The sequence below is a fragment of the Danio rerio genome, chromosome 15 (assembly GCF_049306965.1).
Source record: "Danio rerio strain Tuebingen ecotype United States chromosome 15, GRCz12tu, whole genome shotgun sequence".
NCBI classification, from domain to species: Eukaryota; Metazoa; Chordata; class Actinopteri; order Cypriniformes; family Danionidae; genus Danio; species Danio rerio.
This window is the reverse complement of record NC_133190.1, coordinates 32,290,597-32,311,156: the sequence shown is the minus strand read 5'-3', so window position 1 is coordinate 32,311,156 and position 20,560 is coordinate 32,290,597. Positions and strand designations below refer to the sequence as shown.

The window sequence follows — 20,560 nt, the reverse complement described above, 5'->3', positions numbered from 1 at the left end:
AATGACATTATCCTTCAAATAAAACATCAAATATGACTTTGAGCTAATGTTCTGTAAAGTCCTCTATATATCTTTTGTGATTGAAACCCTTAATATGTTCCACTCGAAAAATAATAGCAAAATGTATTCTAGGCGCTGAGAAAGTGCAGACAAACTTAATAACAGTATATCATGCATTCAAATCACATATTGGTTGTGCATATCCTGTCTGCTCAGTATCTCAAGCTGGCCTGACCAGCATGAGGGTTGCAGACTTTCGAGGGAACAGAGTGCTGAGAGAAAGTCACCTTGGTTGGTGGTGATACAAATAACTCCACGGTGCACCTCGTCGTCGCTTGCGTACTGAAATATGGGTGCGCAGGGATTGGGTCGCCATGGCAACCCCTACAAAGCAATGCAGTAGAGGGCGCCAAGGAGAAAGCTGAAGGGGGACAATAGCAGACCTGAAGCCGGAATATCATTTGCATCATTTACAGACTCTATCCGAATGACGACACTAAAAGTGAGTAACACACAGGCGCTAATGGCTGACTGAGAGTGCATGGTTAAAATGAGGGGGAGAAAAAATCATAAAATATTGATTTGCCCCTCATTTCGAGAAATTGAAATGAGAAAATGAAATGAAAATGTTGTAATCTATATGCAGAGTACTGAAAGCAATGGCGAAAGGCAGCGCTTTCAAAGATGGAGTGCGTTTTTTTATTTTTTCAGGTGACTGTCTGGACGCCTGCCGCAGTGTCTGAAAAAGCCAGACATCAGCCAAGTCTGATTACCCCCCCACGTGTGTGCTTGCAAATACGCGTGAGTGTGATGGAGGAAAAGGGAAAAGTTGGATGGAAAAGCGCAAGCAGTTGCCGTGTCCTTATTTGACTCTCATTTAGCAAATGGAGACAATAGCTTCGCCCTCAAGCAATATCTGTCGCTACGAGGCCTTCCTTGACCTCAGTGGGTGTACAGTACATATTTAGTCCATCACTTCAATTGGCTGAAGATCATGCCAGCTATGCACTATAGAAATTACACTCAATTCATGACTCATATAATTACTATTTTGGGTGGTAAATCAATGTAAACCATTAACAATGGTGATTCAGTTTGTAGATATTGTTTAAGACTTTAAACATCAATTATTTTACATGGAGTTAACTTGTTAACCAAGGTTCAGCAGTGAAACCACACCTCACTTTGTCTCCTTAACCAATCACCTACTCCCTAAAACTTACTTAATGGAGACCAGCCCTCTAGCACTGTTCTTCTCGTTCTATCAAACCCACCCTCCCTCCCTCTATTTCCTTGCTTTCCATTAACAATCTTTATAACCCTCTCTTCCCTCCTAGGTTAAACCGGAGGGTCCAACCACTCTACCAAAATATTACAGAGACGGTACCTCCACTCCAAGTCTCTAGGCATCATTGTAGGATGCCTGATCAACCTACCTACCTGTTTACTATTTATCCTTTTACTTACCTTCCCCTTCATCCCACTGTTCTCTTACCATCCCTATCATAAAGTCTAGCTCAAAGTGCCATGGTCCATGCTGGTGAATTAAATCACAGTATGTGCACTGTCAAGTGGGGATCAGAGTTGACCACGTGACTTTTAGATTAATTGCAAAGTTTACCCATAATTGACTTAAAGTATTTTTTGTTCTGTTGTATACACTCACCAGCCACTTTATTAGGTAAACCTGACCAACTGCAGAAATTCATCATTAACTCAAATAACCACTCGTTACAACCGAGGTATGCAGAAGAGCATGTCTGAATGCACAACACGTCCATCCTTAAAGTAGATGGGCTACAGCAGCAGAAGATCACACCAGGTGCCTATCAGCTAAGAACAGCAAACTGAGGCTACAGTTCTCACAGGCTCACTAAAATTGGAAGATAGAAGATTGGAAAAATGTTGCCTGATCTGATGAGTCTTGATTTTTGCTGCGATAATCGGATGGTAGGGTCAGAATTTGGCACTAACAACATGAAATCATAGATCCATCCTGCCTTGTATCAACGGTTCAAGTGCAAATTATCTCAGACTGGTTTCTTAAACATGAAAATGAGTTCACTCTACTCAAATGGCCTCCACAGTCCCAGATCTCAATCCAACAGAGCACATATGGGATGTGGTGGAACGGGAGATAAATGTGCAGCTGACAAATCTGCTGCAATTGTGTGATGCTATCATGTCAATATGGACCAAAATCTCTGAGGAATATTTCCTGTACCTTGTTGAATCTATGCCACGAAGGATTAAGGCAGTTCTGAAGGCAAAAGGTGGTCCAACCCTGTACTAGTAAGGTGTACCTAATGAAATGGCCATTTAGTGTATATCGATGCTTGTACTTTGTTTATTATATTTCGCAATGATTTGCATAATCTTCCCAATCATTTTAAAATAATGAAGTATTTACAAATAGAGCCATTTAGTTTCTCCGGTTATCACAGAGTTTTAGATTTGGAGGGGAAAGGTTTTAGATATAATGCTCTATCAACTTAAACTTTTTTTTTTTCAGAATATATATTACAGAAAAAAAATGAATATTACCATATCAGTTTTTTTCCAACATCGTAGTACCTTAATTTTTAGAATCTTGAGAGAAGATAATAATTTACTGTCAATTTCTTCTACTGTACATGTTGATTTGCAGATTGTGCGCTATATAGAAAAAGAACTCTTGTTTTTATAATATAGCCAGCTATAAACCATCAGCTAAGGTGTTTCCACTCAAAAAGTACACAACTTCTCTTTTTGATGTGTCATTTGGCCAGATTAGAGACAGACATGCTGTAGCCGGTTTTTAGTGAGGATGTGCATCCGCTAGTCCAGTGGCTTCAGGCTTACTGTGCCATGCCTGGCTGTTTTGTATTCATGGTGGACGACTATCACGCTACTGTTGCTGGGGGCTTAGTGGAGCAACCTATTAGCTGGAAAACTGCCACGGCTTGGAGTGAAGTTTTATAAATATATAAAAGCCATACTGCACCTAATTGGATGGTTAGCGTCAGAGGACAATCAATTTTGTCGAGGTTGCATTTTTCGATGCTCCTATTTTCTCGTTTGAGAGTCAGGGATTTGAAATAATGACAAAATTGGGGCACGAGTCAGTCTGAGTGAGGTAATGAAAAATATTACTTACAATATATCTAGAAGTGTGTTTTTTTTTTCTTTCATTAATAGAAAAATCTTACTAAGTCAGTGGCTTTATAATTACACATCCATGTAGGCTGATGCAAATGGAAAACCAGGTAGTGGGATCGAGAATTATTAATATGAATTTAATATGAAGCAGGCAAGCATACCAAATGGCATTAGAAATGCCTGCAGAATTATGCTATTAATCCATAAATGGTTTGAAGACTCGCTTACAGCTGTCATAAACCCAGAAATGACATCTCGAAGCAAAGCAATTATCCTGGAGTCTGATTGGAAACTCATAACGACGAGAAAATATTTGAGTGATGGTAATAAATCCCACCCGCTTCTCGGATTAAAAAGAAAAAGATTTCTTATCCTTCTTCATTGTTCACAGACAGTAATGGAATATACTGACCTTTTCCACCTTTTATTTCCATTGTACATCTTGCCTCCATGATAATTCCATAATAAAGGAGCCAATCTGCTTTTAATTAATCTGCCAGAGAACTTCTTCGAAAAAATTATTGAAAACAGCATTTGCCCTCCCTACACTTTCGACAATCTCTGTCTCTGCCAATATACTGTAATAGTAACCATATGCCCAGCAGGAAGCAAACCAAATGCATTACCTACATATTAAATTCCCAGTAAATTCTCCTTTTGATACGCCTTTTAATGCATTAGTTGTGCTTGTGAAAGAGCCACAAGATACATCTCGGTTTACCGAAACTACACATACTGGACATGTACATTTGGCTGCATTTAATTATACTTTTACTGTAGTACTGCAATAATACAGTATGTGAGAACTTTTTTTTCATAACCAGACACCTAAGCTGCCAAGTGTGTAAGTGGCCATTTCCGAATTTGCAAACCAGCTGATTGAAGTTTGTGAAATTAAGTTATGTCTAATCAAGTTCAGAGATTAAATACAGGTCTTGAAAAGGCCTGTGGGCTTTTCACATGTCATTTCTAACACTAGGTTAATTTAATATCAGGTTAGCCTTACGCTTAGTAACTTGACTCTAGGTTTGATTCAGAGCTTTTTGTTATGTTGTTGAATAAAATAACCAAAAGCAAACCTTTTTTTTCAGAACACATACTTAAGAAGATATAAGAAATCAATATTTGGTGAAATAACCCTGATTTTTATAAAAAATTAAAGCATTTAACATTATTTATTTAAAATTATTTATTCACTCATTCTTAGTCTTAGTCATTCGGCTTAGTCAGGGGTTGACACAGCAGAATGAACCACCAACTATTCCAGCATATGTTTTACGCAGTGGATGGCCTTCCAGATTCAACCCATTACTGGGAAACACCATACACATTGCATTCACACACTACAGCCAATTTTGCTTTCCCAGTTCATCTATAGCGCATGTCTTTGGAATGTGGGGGAAACCGAATGAAGAACACAGGGAGAACATACAAACTCCACACAGAAATGCCATCTGGCCCAGCCGGGACTAGAACCACTTCTTGCTTTGAGGCGACAGGTCTAACCACCGAGCCACTAAAAGTTTTAACGAAAACAAAATTAATATTTTTGTTGTTTATTGTTTTTATCTTCTGGGGAAATGCTCCAAGTGACAGTGTTTTGTTGGCAAGTTTAGAAGACATAAGACCTTTATAAAATAAAAACATAAACAAATTGAACTAAATCCCATGCTTAGTAAATCCAGAGAATCTGAGAAATTTGAAGTGGTCTCTTTTTAAATAATATAGTGCTCAGCATAATGGAGTACACCCCATTTTGAAAACCAATATTTGTATCCATTCCTCAGTGAATTTGGGTAATATATTTTGGTGTATTTAAACAAAACAGATTAAACATAAATATTTAATAAAATAATCTTTAGGCCACAGAACAACTTTTAGTTTTTGTTTCTCTTGAATTTTGCTCTTTTTTTAAATTTCATTTAATATTTTCCCCTAATATATAAATTTGGGTATACAAAATTTGGACTGTTATCGTAAGTTATTTTGTTAGATTAGCTCCAAATTTGTCTTCAGTACTGACTACTCCAATGTATATGTACGAATATTATAATATTAAACTTCCTATAGAAACTATTAATAAAAATGAGAGATTTGTGAGGGGTGTACTTATATATGATGAGCACAGTATATGCTTGTATTTTTGGGTGTGTGTGTGTGTGTGTGTGTTTTAAAGCTTAAAGCAAGTTTAAAGGTCACGAGTGTTTATTAAATTAAACAATGAGGCCATTTATATTGGCAAAAAGCAAAAAATTCCAACATTTCATGAAGTCCATTTTTACACAGGATACTGTTATACTGTTTTTGAACTAAAACTGAATGGAACTCGATTTTTAAAATTGATACGTGAAAAGCTTTACCCAGTGTTAAAAGTAGCATTAACCTGAGATTTAAAAGCTAACCCAGGGTTATTCACAGTGGGAAAAGCCCATATATAACACAATACAATTATAAAGTGGGCAAACAGACTGTCAAACAATCTCATTGAATATTTTTTGATCAAAGCTGCTGAAGCCCTCCACCTGTCTCCCAAGCTCCTGACCCGTGATTTTGGAAAAAGACCTCACGAGTTAGGGTCTCAGGGAACAGGAGGAGAGCAGCCATAACCAACTGAGCCTATCGCTTCTCTTCCATCACAGCTGAACTCAGCATCTGCTACACTGCCAAAAGTTTGTGTCTGGCTGCATCATGTCTGCTTTGTGTCCTTCAGCATCACCGGTCCTGAGATAAAGCATTAGAAAGGACATTTTGTCTGTCATTACTAATTGCGCAAGCCTGAAAATGTTGCAAGTAAAATACGAAGAGATGCTCGAGATGGAAAGTAAAGCAATAGGATGATGTAGTGGAACGACTAAAAGCTGAATGACAACTTGTGAAACTTGTTTCCTCTTTTTTGAATTGGACTTTGATAGACAAATGCCCTCTGCTCTGCAGTCTTTGTGTAAGGAGAGGAAACACCCCCCCACCTCCATCTCAAAACCAGACGGTCAGTCCTTCCTCTTTGTTGTCTTCTCTTAGTCATGGCAGACCCGCAGATACCAAGCAGAGACGCAAGGTGTATCGTCCACAACACAGGTAGGACAAAGTAACCTTGCACTGCGGTTATAAATATCAGACAATATAAAAGACAGAAAAATCCCCATCGGAAGTCTGTTCTTTTTAAAATAGCCTGTATCGGACACTCAGACGCAATTGCGGGCTCACACTAAACCGCCTCAAGACAAAGCTGTCACTCAGTTTTTTGGACATGCGACTAGTTGGCAACTACATACAGATGTGGAAAACATCCGAACGGCAAACCCCACCCCCCACTTTTACCTCTGCTGCCACTATTCAGTGCGCTTAATGAAATCTCTCCCATCTGTGGTGGCAAATCAGTCGCTCACCCCAGCCAAAACAAGAGTGATGTTATTCCCTTCACCTCTGCCGGCTCCTCCCCCAGTCTACTCCCGCCCCCCATACCTTTGGCCCCTGTCCTCCCTTGAGGTGGACGAGGGGGGAACGGACCGAGGTGATGCTCTTGGGAATGAGCAGATTATTATCGGCATTCACAATTTACCTTTGGCTTTCCGAACAAACGAGTCGCCATCGCTGCCACCATCCATCTCTGAAGGAGAAGAAAAAACATCAGATTTGGAGGTGAAGAAGAGGAGCCGGGTGCTGAATCAGACGCAGACTGGTCTTAGGAGGGGGGCGGGGGGCTGACTGGAAGGCGCAGGTTATTCCCGCCCCGACGTTCGCTGCCATTGGCTTGCGGGAGACATCCATCACCCTGTCCCGCAGTGGCAGGAGGCTGCGGCGCATGAGTGAGGCGAGCGTTTCTCTTCAGGAACAAGGCAAATGGCTGGTGGCAGAAAAGTGAAGCTGAAGATCCAAAGAAAAACGAACTCAATGTCTTCTGACCCCCATTTCGTCTCAGGGGATGCTAACCTTAATTGACTGAGGAGTGCAATAAACCTTTCGCACGAACTGTTCTGCGGTTGGTCCGGGTCATTTGCTGACATATTCTTTGAGAAATGAACTGTTAGGCAATCATTTACACCAGTGCTGATAGCATGTTATGAATACGTCTATGCCTAATGACTAATTCATCATTAAGCACGTCTAACATTATAGCACAAACACTGAGAAAGGCTGAGAGGGTGCGTGTAACGATATAATGACTTGCAGAACAACCTATCCTGTGGATAAGTTCATTCCCCGTTTCATTAACACTCCTGCCCTATGCAGGCATCCTCAGAGGAGCGCAGCGCTCTGAATGTCAGTATATAATCTCCACTGCACCACTAGGAACACAGCGATTTCTACAGCAACACATAATTCAAGTCCAAGTCCGCTTAGACTCCAGACTGCAGACATTGGAGACTCTACAGGGCCGGGGGACTTTTAAAGCAAATGAAATCAATGCTGGCCCTAAACTAGTGCCTGTAATCAATCAACTCTGTTACAGCCTTTGCCTCAGTGTCTGGACACTGCTGACCCCCGCCTTCACCTTTAGACGTTAAGGATGCGGTGAATTCATTTCCAGCTTTACAAAGGTTATTAGTCCTTGTGCGGTTTAGTGTTATATTTTACTCTATAGGACAAATACAAAACTAATTAATATATATATATATATATATATATATATATATATATATATATATATATATATATATATTTATTTATTTTTTTTTTTTTTTTTTTTTTTTTTTTATCATATATCTAATCACTTTATAGGGGTATTTTTATCAGCCAAGATCTCATGATGAGTAAAATGTGTAGTGGTCAAATCAGAAAATTCACTGTCACACAAGGACAATGGTGTAAAGTAACCAACTACAAGTACTCAAACTACTTTAATTAAGTTTTTTTTTTTTTTGGTAGGAATTGTACTTTACTAAGTAGTTTAAAAAATGTATACCTTGACTTCCCTTAAGTACATTTTCAGTGCTAAATTGGTACATTTACTCCACTACTTTCCTTAAACCTGTAGTCACTACTTTATTCTTTCTTGTCTATGGGGATTAGAAAACATCCAACCTAAAGTCAGCCAACGTCTAATGATGTTACAGCTTGACGTTGTGTGGACATTACCACTATGTCGTCTATCAGACGTTGGATATTGGTTGCCATACCTGACAAATAAATATCAGTATTTGACGTTTATATGACGTTGGTTTAAGATGTTGGCTCGACGTTGGATTTTGGTCACTTTCTAACTCAACCTAAAATCAATCAACATCATTTCACGTCGTTATTAGGCATCAAAATAACATTGGTCTTAGACGCTGGCTAGACATTAATGTCAGATGACATTGTGTGCTTGCTGAGCAATAACTAAATTCACTACAGAATGTTACGTTTACACACATCCACAAATTACATGTAAATGCATCAGCTGTTTAAAGCATAATACTCACTACTCTTGAGTACTTTTGAAAGGTCTACTTTTTACACATACTTTGATTAATATTTACAACAGATGCTCTTACTCTATTGCACTACATTTTAAGGCAAGTAATCATACTTTTACTTAAGTATGATTTTTCAGTACGCTTTCCACCACTGCACAAAGATCTATTGCAAGGAGATGGTTTTATTTAATGTCCTATTTTTTGGTCATTTAGATGTCTTGTCCTTATTGCATTCGTATTTCAGTAAAACATTTTCAGAGATCTTGTTTCCGCATTTTTGCTTGCACAGAGGTTTGGGAGCATTCAAATGAACAGCACTAACATAGTGATTGCACCAGAGTTAGTTCTAATGAAACTGTATGTCTCTGTCAAGTATTTAAAGACTTTGTTAAACCAATATTCAAATTCCAAATGCGGTCTACTTTTCGCTACCTCAATTCACATTTAAAAGTCATCCTCCATCTACTTAAATAGTGCACAATCCTTCACTCTACTAACATTTCAGCTCTGCTAAATATATCTTCGGCCACATAAAATCTGTCTAGTAAAATTTTTTTCTGAGCTGGGATTGACTGTAGTAGCTGACAGTGTGGAGTGTGCAAACATTAATAACTATCATGTCCTGTCACGTCGAATGACAGCCAACTCTATCGATGCTGCCCATGCCCCTTGCGTTCAATGCTATTGATTTCTCTTAGGGGTCAAAGGGCGAGCCACCATTGATCCATGAGGCTCTTTGACAGCACCGAAAGGACCAGCTCCAGACAAATCGATGACACCTCAGTCCACCACGTACACATTATGGTTATTTACTGGACATGAAGCACAAGCAAGCTTTATCACTTGCCTGTCAGGGATGGCAGAGCTAAGCAAAATTCATATTAGATCTTCAGAGAAAAATCTAAATCTCATGAAAGCTAAAGGGTGAACAGATGAGTAAAAAAAATCCTCTTGTTGGGAGGGAATTATGGAATTATGAGAGAAGGTCAATTGCTACCCTGTAGTCTTACAACACAAATGGACTGAGATAGACAAGAAAGGTTGACAAATACAGAATGTGTTCACCCTGGGTTTAAGACATGAGTCTAATTCTAGTTAAGCATTTGCTAAAGCAAGGGTTCCCAAATTTTTCAGTGTGCAACCCCTAAAACAACAATACCAGTGACTCGCGACCACCTAATTCTTCTTGGTTGTTATTAATATGCAAACGTACAACAATAGGCCTATATATACACACACATATATACACACACAAGCATATTGACAACACAAAAAAGTGCAAAAGCCTAACAACCATAAAATTTTTATAGTCATTTATAAATTGGTTCAATTCAATATTAACCTCAACTAAAAAGACAAAGCAAAGTTTAGTCTTGGTTTAATTTTGGAGACCGCCAATCAGAGATCATTCTCAATATATTACCTTTAAATAATTTAAAGGCTGATGGCTTTTCATTTCCATGTTGTTTTTTTACTATTTAAAACACTATTTTTATGGTTAAAATATTGTAATTCTAATCGTTTAATAAAATTGATTAGACTTTTAAATCACCAAGCGACCCCCTGTCATTATCCCGTGACCCTCAAGGGGGTCCCCACTTTAGGAACCACTACGCTAAATATTGATGAATGAAATGAACAGTAAAAAATACTTATACAGTATATCAAGTACTAATTAAAAGCCTCATGCACACTAGAAAGAGTTTTGCTTGAGCTTATTTTCAGTGTTTTTCAAGTTGTTTTTCTGCAGAGTGAATATACAAAATCACTCCCTGACCTGAGATGGTGGTTAATGAAAACAGAAATACACCACTTTACACTTCTGACACTCGCTTGTTACATACAAGAGACAAAATCAGCCTCGTGCTTTTTCTTATTTATCACAAACTTTTTCACTTCTGCACGCTCACATTAACTTTTGTTTAGTCACGAGGCATTATGTGTTGGTGATAAGTGCCAACAAATAGTGTCGGTGTGCATATATATTTCTGAATTCTTTTATTAGTTTCGGCTGTGATTGGATGCTGACTGACTGATAAGGTTATTCTTGAATCTATATCCTTTGATGCAAGTAAAATATATATAAAAGTTCTCTGACATACGCTCAGTTGATTCCAATACTTGTTCCTCATAAAAAGTATTTCATCACATTAGTTCATTTGCCTTAGGATATTTACAAAAGCAGACTGAGTTTCAATAGTAGCATTTCAGTTTAGTTTTGATAACCGTATGCTGACTGCTGGCTTGTGAGCTCCAAGGAAAGCTAGAAGGTTGTACAGTTAACTCCCAGGGCAAAATTCTAAACCATACAACCTACTACCTCAGCCTGGATGCACACACTCTCAGTTGCTGTAATCCCTTTTGAAGAAGTTTACATAAATGTCAATCGATTGTAAAATTACTGTGGACAAGTCTGAGCAACTTCAGTGCCTGACAAGCAAAGGGAAAAAATAATAAAATTAAAAAAAAAGCAGGCTGGCTCTACATGTTGGTCGATTATCTACCACAGAGACAGAGACCCATAGAATCGAGCTTGTGCCATCAAACTTATCACAAGATCGGATCTACGGGTTAATGACAAGTGGCTGCTCATTTGATCATGGACTTGAAAAAAAGGCAGGGATTTTCCTGCTCTAGAGACATAATGACTGATGATAATATCTTCTGGTACATCAGCGTATGACCTTCACAAAGATGTGCATTGCATTCTTTCTTTTAATTAGGCTTGTTGCAGATAGAGAAATGTGCATTGGCATAGCTATCCGTTTAATCCAAATGTAAAATGATTTTCCCCCTATACAAATTCTATATGCATTTGAGAACAAGAATAAATTAAACTGATGCAATTGGACTCAAGCATTCCTGTTTACACTACCTGACAAAAGTTTTGTTGCCCATTCAAGTTTTAGGAAAAACAAGTAACAACTTGACTTCTAGTTGATCATTTGGTATAAGAAGGTACTTATATAAAAGGCAAATACCTATATTATGCTTATTTTAACAAAGTAAAATATAATCATGCCTTGATTTTTAATTATTTAGTTAGGACAGTAAGGTCTGACTTTGCTTTGACAAAAGTCTTGTTACTTAACAGAAACAATGTACAGTATAGAATGTAAATAAATGTTGCAGTGGAAAAAGAATTAATATTGTACACAAGCTTGCATCCACACATCTCCGCAGTGACAAATCTGTATACAATGTACAATTACTACATACATTAGTGCTGTTTTGGACTGATTTCGAATGCATTAGCTTAACAGATAATTGGATGGAAAACATTACTGTTGTGTAGTGGCATAAACTGACCTGGTTGCAAATAGTGAAGTGAAATTGGGTTAAGGTTAGAATAGAAATTTCTGTCAATTTGGTAACAAGTGCTTGTGCTGTTGCAGATGCTCTGATATGCATGGCATAAATTGCGTTAATTGGACTATTTTGCATGCTTAATTTATTTGGATTATTTCCGCTATTATTTTAACGAGTTAAGAATTTTGAATTAATTGCAAGCATTAACACAAAATTGAATAATAAAACAGATTGCTGATAAACAGAAATAACTCTAAAGCACTTAAGATGTTTGGGAAGTTTGTTGCAATAGCTTAGCTTTGTTCCCAGAAATGGCTTCACCAAAAAAAAAGAGTAAGTAGGTAGCTCATCAACAGGTCACATAAACAATCCCCCATTAAAATCTTTCTTGAGTTTAATGATTGATAACACAGATCTCTTGCCTACTCCAAAACCTCAACAGCCTTTCCCACTTATGAGTCATTGAGGTAATCTTGCTTTTTTTAAATTGATGCCAAAAATTCAAATACCGGCACGCCCTGGGCTGTCAAACTTAGTTCTCTGAGGAAAAGAGTTGATCTCTTTTTCTAAGCTGGGAGCAAAGCTGTGTCTTTCAGTAACCCTAACTAAACCACATTATACTAATCCCAAACACCAAACAGCAACGTAACGACAGCCTAAGTACAGTATCAGTATCATTACCTTTTGACCTCTTGCTTGAATGACAGGTTTTGAGCCAACATTGTATGAGCTCACAGTGGTAGAGATATTTACAACCGCCATCTGAGCTCTTTACTGTCTTTCATAACAAAACGTCAACCAAAACATCCCCCATTGAAACCGCCATGTATGGTCAAACATGGCTCTTTGAATTTGTGGTCAGCTTCCAAGTTTAACCTTAGCCATAAGCTGGTTCACGTTACCCGTAAAATTTAAATGGAGCATGGTCAATAGAAATCAAGTTACGAGGCTGCAAAAAAAGACTCTAGACATGTCAAAATAAAACAGACATAAAAAACTTTAATAATCAACATGACTATATCTACAATTGATCTTTTTGTAGATATTTAGTATTTTAACGTTTTGACAGTAAAGGAATTGTTCACTTGTACACGTAAAGTCTGACCACATTCTAATCCTGATGTTATTCTTCAATTTTTACCATAACTTACTATTATCTTTGCTAAACAAACACTAAGGCTGCATCCAAAAATCACATACTTCCATAATGTATAGTACATTAAAACAGTATGCGATTATCCGAGTTGTATGTCCAAATTTATAGTATTCAAAAAACCGAGAAGTACCCAAATGACCTATTACTTCTGGCGAAAAATCTGTAGTGCGCATACTAGGATTGTGCCGATAGACGATGCCATCGCCGATGGCCGACAAACATCACGATGCTGAGCTGGCATCGCAATATATCACCCCACCACACATTTATATTGATAAATAACTTATTATTTGCATGTCATCTTAATAGCAATAACAATCTTTTCATGAGCTGTGTTAAATGCTACATATAGCTGCCGCTTGCACAGCTGACAGCATCGTGAGGGTTAAATGAAGGATTATACAGAACCTCTCACTTTTAAAATGTGTAGATTTGGTGGCAAACGCTGTTACCTGCAAACCCCTTTTAGTCATTTTCATAGCGGACTTGAAACACTGGAAGTCTTTTACCCACTCTTGGAAAAGTGTAAATGGTGGATTAACATTCAGCACATGATCACTAATAAGATGTGCCATTATTAGTAACTGTAGGTAAATCTGTCAGTGTTGTTTTCATTCTCTCACCTTCAGCACTTCACATTTTCGCGGTTGTAGTTCCTGTCATCTGAAGGCAGATGGCATTGACTGAGTGATTGACAGCTAATATTAACCAATCATTCGCGTTCAGTTCTAAAGCAGTGAGCCAATAAGAAGAGCACATAGGCAGGGCAAGCATTGCGGGATTTTTTACTTCAGCAAGTTCACATACATAACAACTGTTTTAATCTGTTCGTGAGTGCTGCGTTGGCATTTTTAGGTGCAAAGATGCATTCTGCATAAATGTCTACTAAATCCATGCACGCGGTGAGGATTTTGCCGTGAAAACAATGAGAATGTATGCACTACAGTGTACTCCAACTAAACTACAATTGATTAGTTTGTTATGAATTAATTGTTACTTAACAACCACCCCGCCTATGACGACGATGGCATCCATTGCGATGTTTCACATTAGACGTCGTACGATGCCAAAATGTCAACATTGCCCAACCCTAGTGCATACAATGAACGCTACGCTTTCCCATAATGCACCATAAGAGATTTCATGAATGGGAGTGAATCAAGGCAACTGACACGGGTAGATCACTTGATCATAACACATGGCAGATGTACGAGTTCCATTCGTACTACTCACATTCACACTGTATAGAACGCACTTTTCTAACGGTCATGTAGTTAATTCAAATTCAAATGTAGTACCTACTCGAGTAGTATAGGTGATTTCTGATATTTCGATTGTGACGGGGTTGGCTCGCTCCAAAAAAAAAGACAATTTTTTTTTTTAAGTTTTGTGAGAAGAACATGCTAGAGCTTTTCTGTGATTGTCCCCTAAAGATATTCTGCTGAATTTTTTTAAGATAATCAACTTACCGACTGGCAACACTTTGCAATGTGGTTCCATTTGTGAAGTGTAGTTAACTCCATTACTTCACATCAAAACTTCTAAAGCATTTTTTTAATCCTAAGGAACTTTTGCAGCAAATACGATTAATTGGCACAAATGTACACTTCAAAGCTCTTGAATGGCCACAATAGAGCCCTATTGAGCTATTCGTACCAGGTGTAATCAATTGCAGCATGACAAAACAAGGATTTTTTTAGACAGGTTTGTGCTTTTTTTCTTATCACCATGCATTAAAATAAGCCATCCAGGGGTGCGTTTCCAAAAACCATTGTTAGCCATTTAGGTCGCCAGTTTCGTCGTTGCAAACATAGTTCGTTGATTCGCTATTTTCCAAATCCATCGTTCCAACGAACATTTGCAAACTGCGTCGCAAATTTGTATGCTTGCAACTACATCTCTGGAGCTGTAGTTAGAAACATAGTTCCTGGCTGTGTTTTATTCCCAGTTTTGCCCCATTCCTTTTGAACATTGTAACATTTACACTTGGAATGATTTTTAAAAAAGCATTAAAGTTATCACTTATAGGTGTAATTTGCTTTCAATTATTTTTACAGTTCAGTTTTAGTGATCTTCATGTTCACAATTGTGTTGCCTTCATAGTGCGCTTTGAAAACATTTATGCTATTTTGAACACAGCCATGGCTCATGACGAAAGCAATAGGAAACCGATTATTTAAAAGCAGAATTCATGTTACTTCTCCAAAGCTTGTAAAAAACAAAAACATCGCATACGTTAATGCTTTTAATTTATAGTAGATTATTTATTAAGTATCTGTACTGTATATCACATGGGCCTGTTGGTTAGAACATTTATGCAGTGGTTTGCATGTGTCAAATTGTAAAAAAAAAAAAAAAAAAGACAAAATAAATAAATAAACAATATCCTACTTATTATTATTATTATTATTATTACCCATCATCATCAATAATATTAGTATTTCTTAATAAATAGCCTCATTATTTCTTTATTTATATGATTGATATATAATATTAGAATACTTGTTAGCTTTTGTAAGTGATTTTGTATTTTAGAAAAGAATGTGGAATGTTCTCAATTATATGTGTAAAGGAAAACATAGGCCCTATATGTGTCGTTTACACATATTTTAATAATTATTAATTTTTAATGCGTGTGCGTGTTAAACAAGATAATTTGCACAAATAAATTATGGGCTTCTTCTATAAAGAAGTTGTTACCACCCCATTTAGAGCATCATTATGGATGTTTTACTATATAACTAACGTGGTTCAAATGATGGATCTGCGACAGAGAAACTATAGTTTTGGAAAACACTCGTCACTGCATCGTTCTTTTTCCAAATGATGCATCATACTATGATAGTTCAGCCGCAGGTTACGTCATTGTTTGAAAACGCACCCCAGTGAGATATGAGCTTCGAGCTCCTGCTGTTGCATTAAGTTTCGATGTAAACTTTATTTAACATTAATTATTTTTCTGAACCACTTTTTTTCAACAGAATCTATACTGGTAGAAAGACTGAAATGGTGTATTCTTGACCTACTTTATTTGCAATATTACTTTTTATTACAAAAATAAAAAATATATATGTATTAATAGAGCATACAGTTTTAGGGACCTAGAACCCAGAATAAAACTATTGAGCTCAAAAGTTGACAAAAGCACCATAAAATGGATCTAGTATGGTCCTTTTTTGCATTTTCTAGATCCTGACAGCACTTTGTCACGGTTTACATTTATTACATGCAAAGAAAAAAAGTAGCGTGAACATTATACTAAACAGCTTCTTTTGTGTTCCTCATAATCGCATATTACATGAGAATGATTTCAGAATTTAATTGTTGGTGAATCTTTTAATAATCTTATAAAAGCATATCTAATAACAATAAGCAGACTTCTCCCCTGCATAAAATATCCATAAATCAGTGCCCTCCAAAGAGTTTATCCTACCTCGCCAGTTACATTACTTTGTAAGCATAAAGATTAGTCTAAAATATAACAAATCCTGGTTTGTTTATGAGGAATATTTCCATGTGTCATAAATTCCATCCCTTGTTGTACTTCATAATGGTGCGAGAATGGAACCCTAGACTGATCGATTTGTTTTATTCCGAGCATTAACAAACGTAATGAAAGCAAGGCTAGATAGGGATTGCTGTGGCAGTTTATCTGAAAAAGCCAGATATTTTTGGCTACAGGCTGGCTGTTTGTGCACACGTGAAGTGAACTCAACGGTGCCATTAGTCTTAAACAAGCAAATGCGAGCAGCAGCTGAGTGGGGCCCCTCACGTGCCATTTGGCTACAAGGCAGTGTTACATGCGTTGAGGAGTCACTCGGTTCATAGCAATTACTCAAACATATGACAGGACTCATGACTCACACACTGCACCGCATTTTGCTGAGTGAAAACAAGACTCTGGTCTGAATCTTATTAAAGTCACAGAGAAAACTCTGACAGATCCACCACACTTCATGTGCAACTCTCCAGACCTGACCTAAAAAGGTTCACATCGAGAGCCCTTGCCATAATTTGATTTTATTCTCCAGCTGTTTGGGGGAAATATTTTAACCGAAAACAGGAAAAAGCTGGTTCTTTCAATTATTTAATGAAAGCTCCGTTCTGTAGGTTACAGATGAACCCCAGTGGTCAGTTTCTAGTTAGTCTTTGCTTGTCTCATCAAAAAATTGTTTTATTGAATATGAATGCCAGCTTTTAAATAATTGATCAAAACGTGATGATGAACTAATGAAATGGATTATAATATAAGGCCATAAAACATTAAATGACATACTATACTAGTTTGGAATTTAGCCAAGCATGTCAAGGCAACCAATTCTAATTTAAAACAAATTGGAGTTTGGTTATGGGCAGTGCCTCTGCAATAATTCATAGGCAGTTTTAACAGGGTTATGCACCTGTGTGTGGTTGTCCTGGAGGAAGTTGTGGCTCGTGGAGCGCTAAGATCACTGACAAACTGTGCACTTTTCCAGATGTTGCATGTCAGAGAGCAAATCCCTCTCTTGCTTGATAAATAGTCAAATCTTTACCCAGACTCCATGGATAGCAAAAGGAAGCACATAAGCTATCTTCAACATACTTTTACTTTGACATACTGCTTAAAGTATACAGTGCAATTACAATCCTCTGACTTTAAACGGTAGTTTCTACTACATTTTCAAGTACGTTTTAAGTTCTCACAGTGTGTAATTTTTAGAAACTTTTACTCTTACTTCACTGTATTCCAAATAGCTAATACAATTTATAAAAATGTTGAATAAAAATCTGAACAAGATTCTTTTGCAATGATTGAATAAATTACTTATTATCTTATGAGAAGCCTAAAGAAACTATGCTTAAAATAATTGTTTATAGAACTGCTATCAAATCACTTATAGGAATTGGAAACAGACAAACAATCAATCCTTTAATTTTCCACCCCTGTGGCCAAAAGTGACGTCTGAATATAACGTGTATAAAATAAGCCTTATAGAACTTAAACCTCGTAATATGATGCCAGCACTGATAGCCTAGTGGGCAGTGCATCGAAATGTAGTGCCACTGTGCTTCGGGCATCTCAAGTTTGAGTCCCTACTTATGAACCTTTTACTATCTCATCTCCTGTGTCTCTCCAACTTTGCTTTCACTGTTATATTATAATAAAGGCAAAAACAAATAGTCAACAAAACTCTAAATATCAAAAATACGTGAAAAGGAAATACTATACCTGCTTGAGGTATTGTAATTCAAACTTATTTGGCAAAATAAAAAAATAAATAAAACAGAGTATATCTTAGAATATTTGTTTAAAATGCATAGAAAAATAACACATTCACAGAAAAATAAGTTATGTGGTGATTACAGTATAATCAAATATCAATATTTCATTGGTTCTCTTCTTTTATTTATTAGAAGACACTCTCCCGAATAGCGGCTTGCATAATCACAACTGAAACAATTGAAATGCAGAGCATGTACAAAAGTTTTACTCTCTCCAAGTACAAGTACACAATATGCATATTATCTAAATTACATCTTTGAATAACGGACCTATAGATCCATTTTCTTAAGATGGACACATTTGCCCATATCCACTTCATACATTTACAAATGTAGAAGTGGACAAGATGATCTGCTGAAGTTCAAATCCAGCATCAAAATCAGAAAGAAAGGTTATTTAGCAACTTTGAAGGTTGGTGGTGAGAGATGGTCTGATATAAGTATTTCAGAAACTGCTGATCTACTGGGATTTTCTCACACAACCATCTCTGAAAGTTCAGAGAATCATCTGAAACATTACATCGTGAGTGGCAGTTTTTTTTATGTTTAAATGCCTTGATAATGCCAGACAAGTTTGACAACATTAGCTTAAATTGCTAGTTTTTTTACAACCAAGGTCTGCAGAAGAACCTCTTTAAATGCACAACACATCAAAACTTAAAACAGATGAGCTACAGCAGCAGATGAGCAAATTGATGGCACTCCTGTCAGCTAAGAACAGGAAAGTGAAGATACAGTTTACACAGATTTACCAAAATCAAACAATAGACAATTAGAAAAAGGTTGCCTGATCTGAGTCTCAATTTCTGCTGCAACTCAATTTCTGCTGCAACTTACAGATGAGATTCTTATCTTATCTAACAACATTGTATCTATCTTTAGTTTAGGACATCTTAAATTGTATAATCAAGTTAATTGATCTAAAACAATGCTAAAGCAATGCTCCATTGACACTTCGTCCTGTGCAAACTGTAATATCATGAAATAAACATCCTTATTCTTCATGTTCAATCATCAATTAATGGAATGCCATCGATTGACAGTGCAATTATTGGCATTTTAGTTTTAGAATGAATTTCAAAAGACCTAACTTTTGTCCTAAAAATATGGTCTTTACCGAAATAAGCATGAAAAAGATACACCCTTTTCTGTATTACACCCCATGTCATTAAGCTCAAATCATCTCAAACCTCTTAAACATGTCAATGCGTTCATATTAGTTAAATTGCTCCACACTCAATCCAGTAGAGGATGTCCTGGAACACAAGGTTTGCACAGTTTGGAGCAACTGTGTATTAATTTGAATCAAAATCTTTAAGGAATGTTTCCAGTGCCTTGTTTCAAAAAGGTCCAAACAATTTTTGACTAATGCACTTAGATATAGTTCAAAACATACTTAAAGGTAAGCTCAACACCTGTGTTTCTTGTCTCACTACCCTTCACTCACTCATCCATTTGTGTCAATTGTAAGCAATTATTGCTTTGATGGATGGTTGGATGAGCTAGGGATCGGAGCCTGAGGCGTGCAGGAAAAGGTCTTTTGTCAGGCCCGGTGGAAAGGGACCTGATAGCACTAGTTCAAATCAAGTAGAGATTTGCTGGGAGAGGCGCCAAGAAAATGACTTTGCTTGACCCGGCTGCCAATCAATCTCCTCACACAGTGCCAGACTAAACACGGTCAGTATTTTAACGGGACATGTTGGCGGCGGTTGCAGGATGATTGAGGGGAAAACTGGGGTCCTATTTGGGGAGAGTTAGACGAAGCAGCAGTAAACACACACTCGCTTCACAGTCCGCAGATATGCGACTACAAAATAGTAGAAAGTCTGGAAAAGTTGCTTTTGACCTCCAATTTACAAATTCTGGTCATCGCTGACAGATTTCTGCATTTATATCGTTTGTTTAAGGTGTTATGTCATGTTTGAAAATGTAGATGTTAATTACACAAAGATTAACAGTTTTGACTTGTTCACGTTTTTTTCTATCAGAGTATCATTGTATAAATATATAAATCTGACAAAGGAAGTTGAATGAGTGATAACAATGACAATGACAAAGTCTTGTTGTCGATCCCAATTGAAAGTGCAACAAATAATAACTTGACTTCTAGTCGATCATTTGGAAAAGTGGCAGAAGGTAGATTTTTCCAATCACTCATCTGTTGAACTGCGTCACAAATACTGCTAATGACCTACTGGAATCAACATGGACCCAAGATTCTCACAGAAATCAGCCAGGTCTGGTAAAGGAAAATTCATGGTTTGGGGTACATTCAGTTTGGGGGTGTGCGAGAGATCTG

General features: G+C 37.2%; 1 protein-coding gene and 3 non-coding genes across 9 annotated transcripts in view; all 4 read right to left on the bottom strand.

Moving 5' to 3' along the window:
- The window catches only part of zgc:153372, an 81,378-nt gene that overhangs the window by 3,013 nt on the left and 57,805 nt on the right, over nt 1-20,560 (bottom strand).
- On the bottom strand, nt 5,652-5,736 carry mir125c (microRNA 125c). Its single transcript, NR_030070.1, has one exon. It is a non-coding gene; the product is annotated as a microRNA 125c (primary transcript).
- On the bottom strand, nt 10,774-10,880 carry mirlet7c-1 (microRNA let7c-1). Its single transcript, NR_029983.1, has one exon. It is a non-coding gene; the product is annotated as a microRNA let7c-1 (primary transcript).
- Nucleotides 11,037-11,120, bottom strand: dre-mir-99-1 (microRNA 99-1). The gene has a single exon (NR_030050.1). It is a non-coding gene; the product is annotated as a microRNA 99-1 (primary transcript).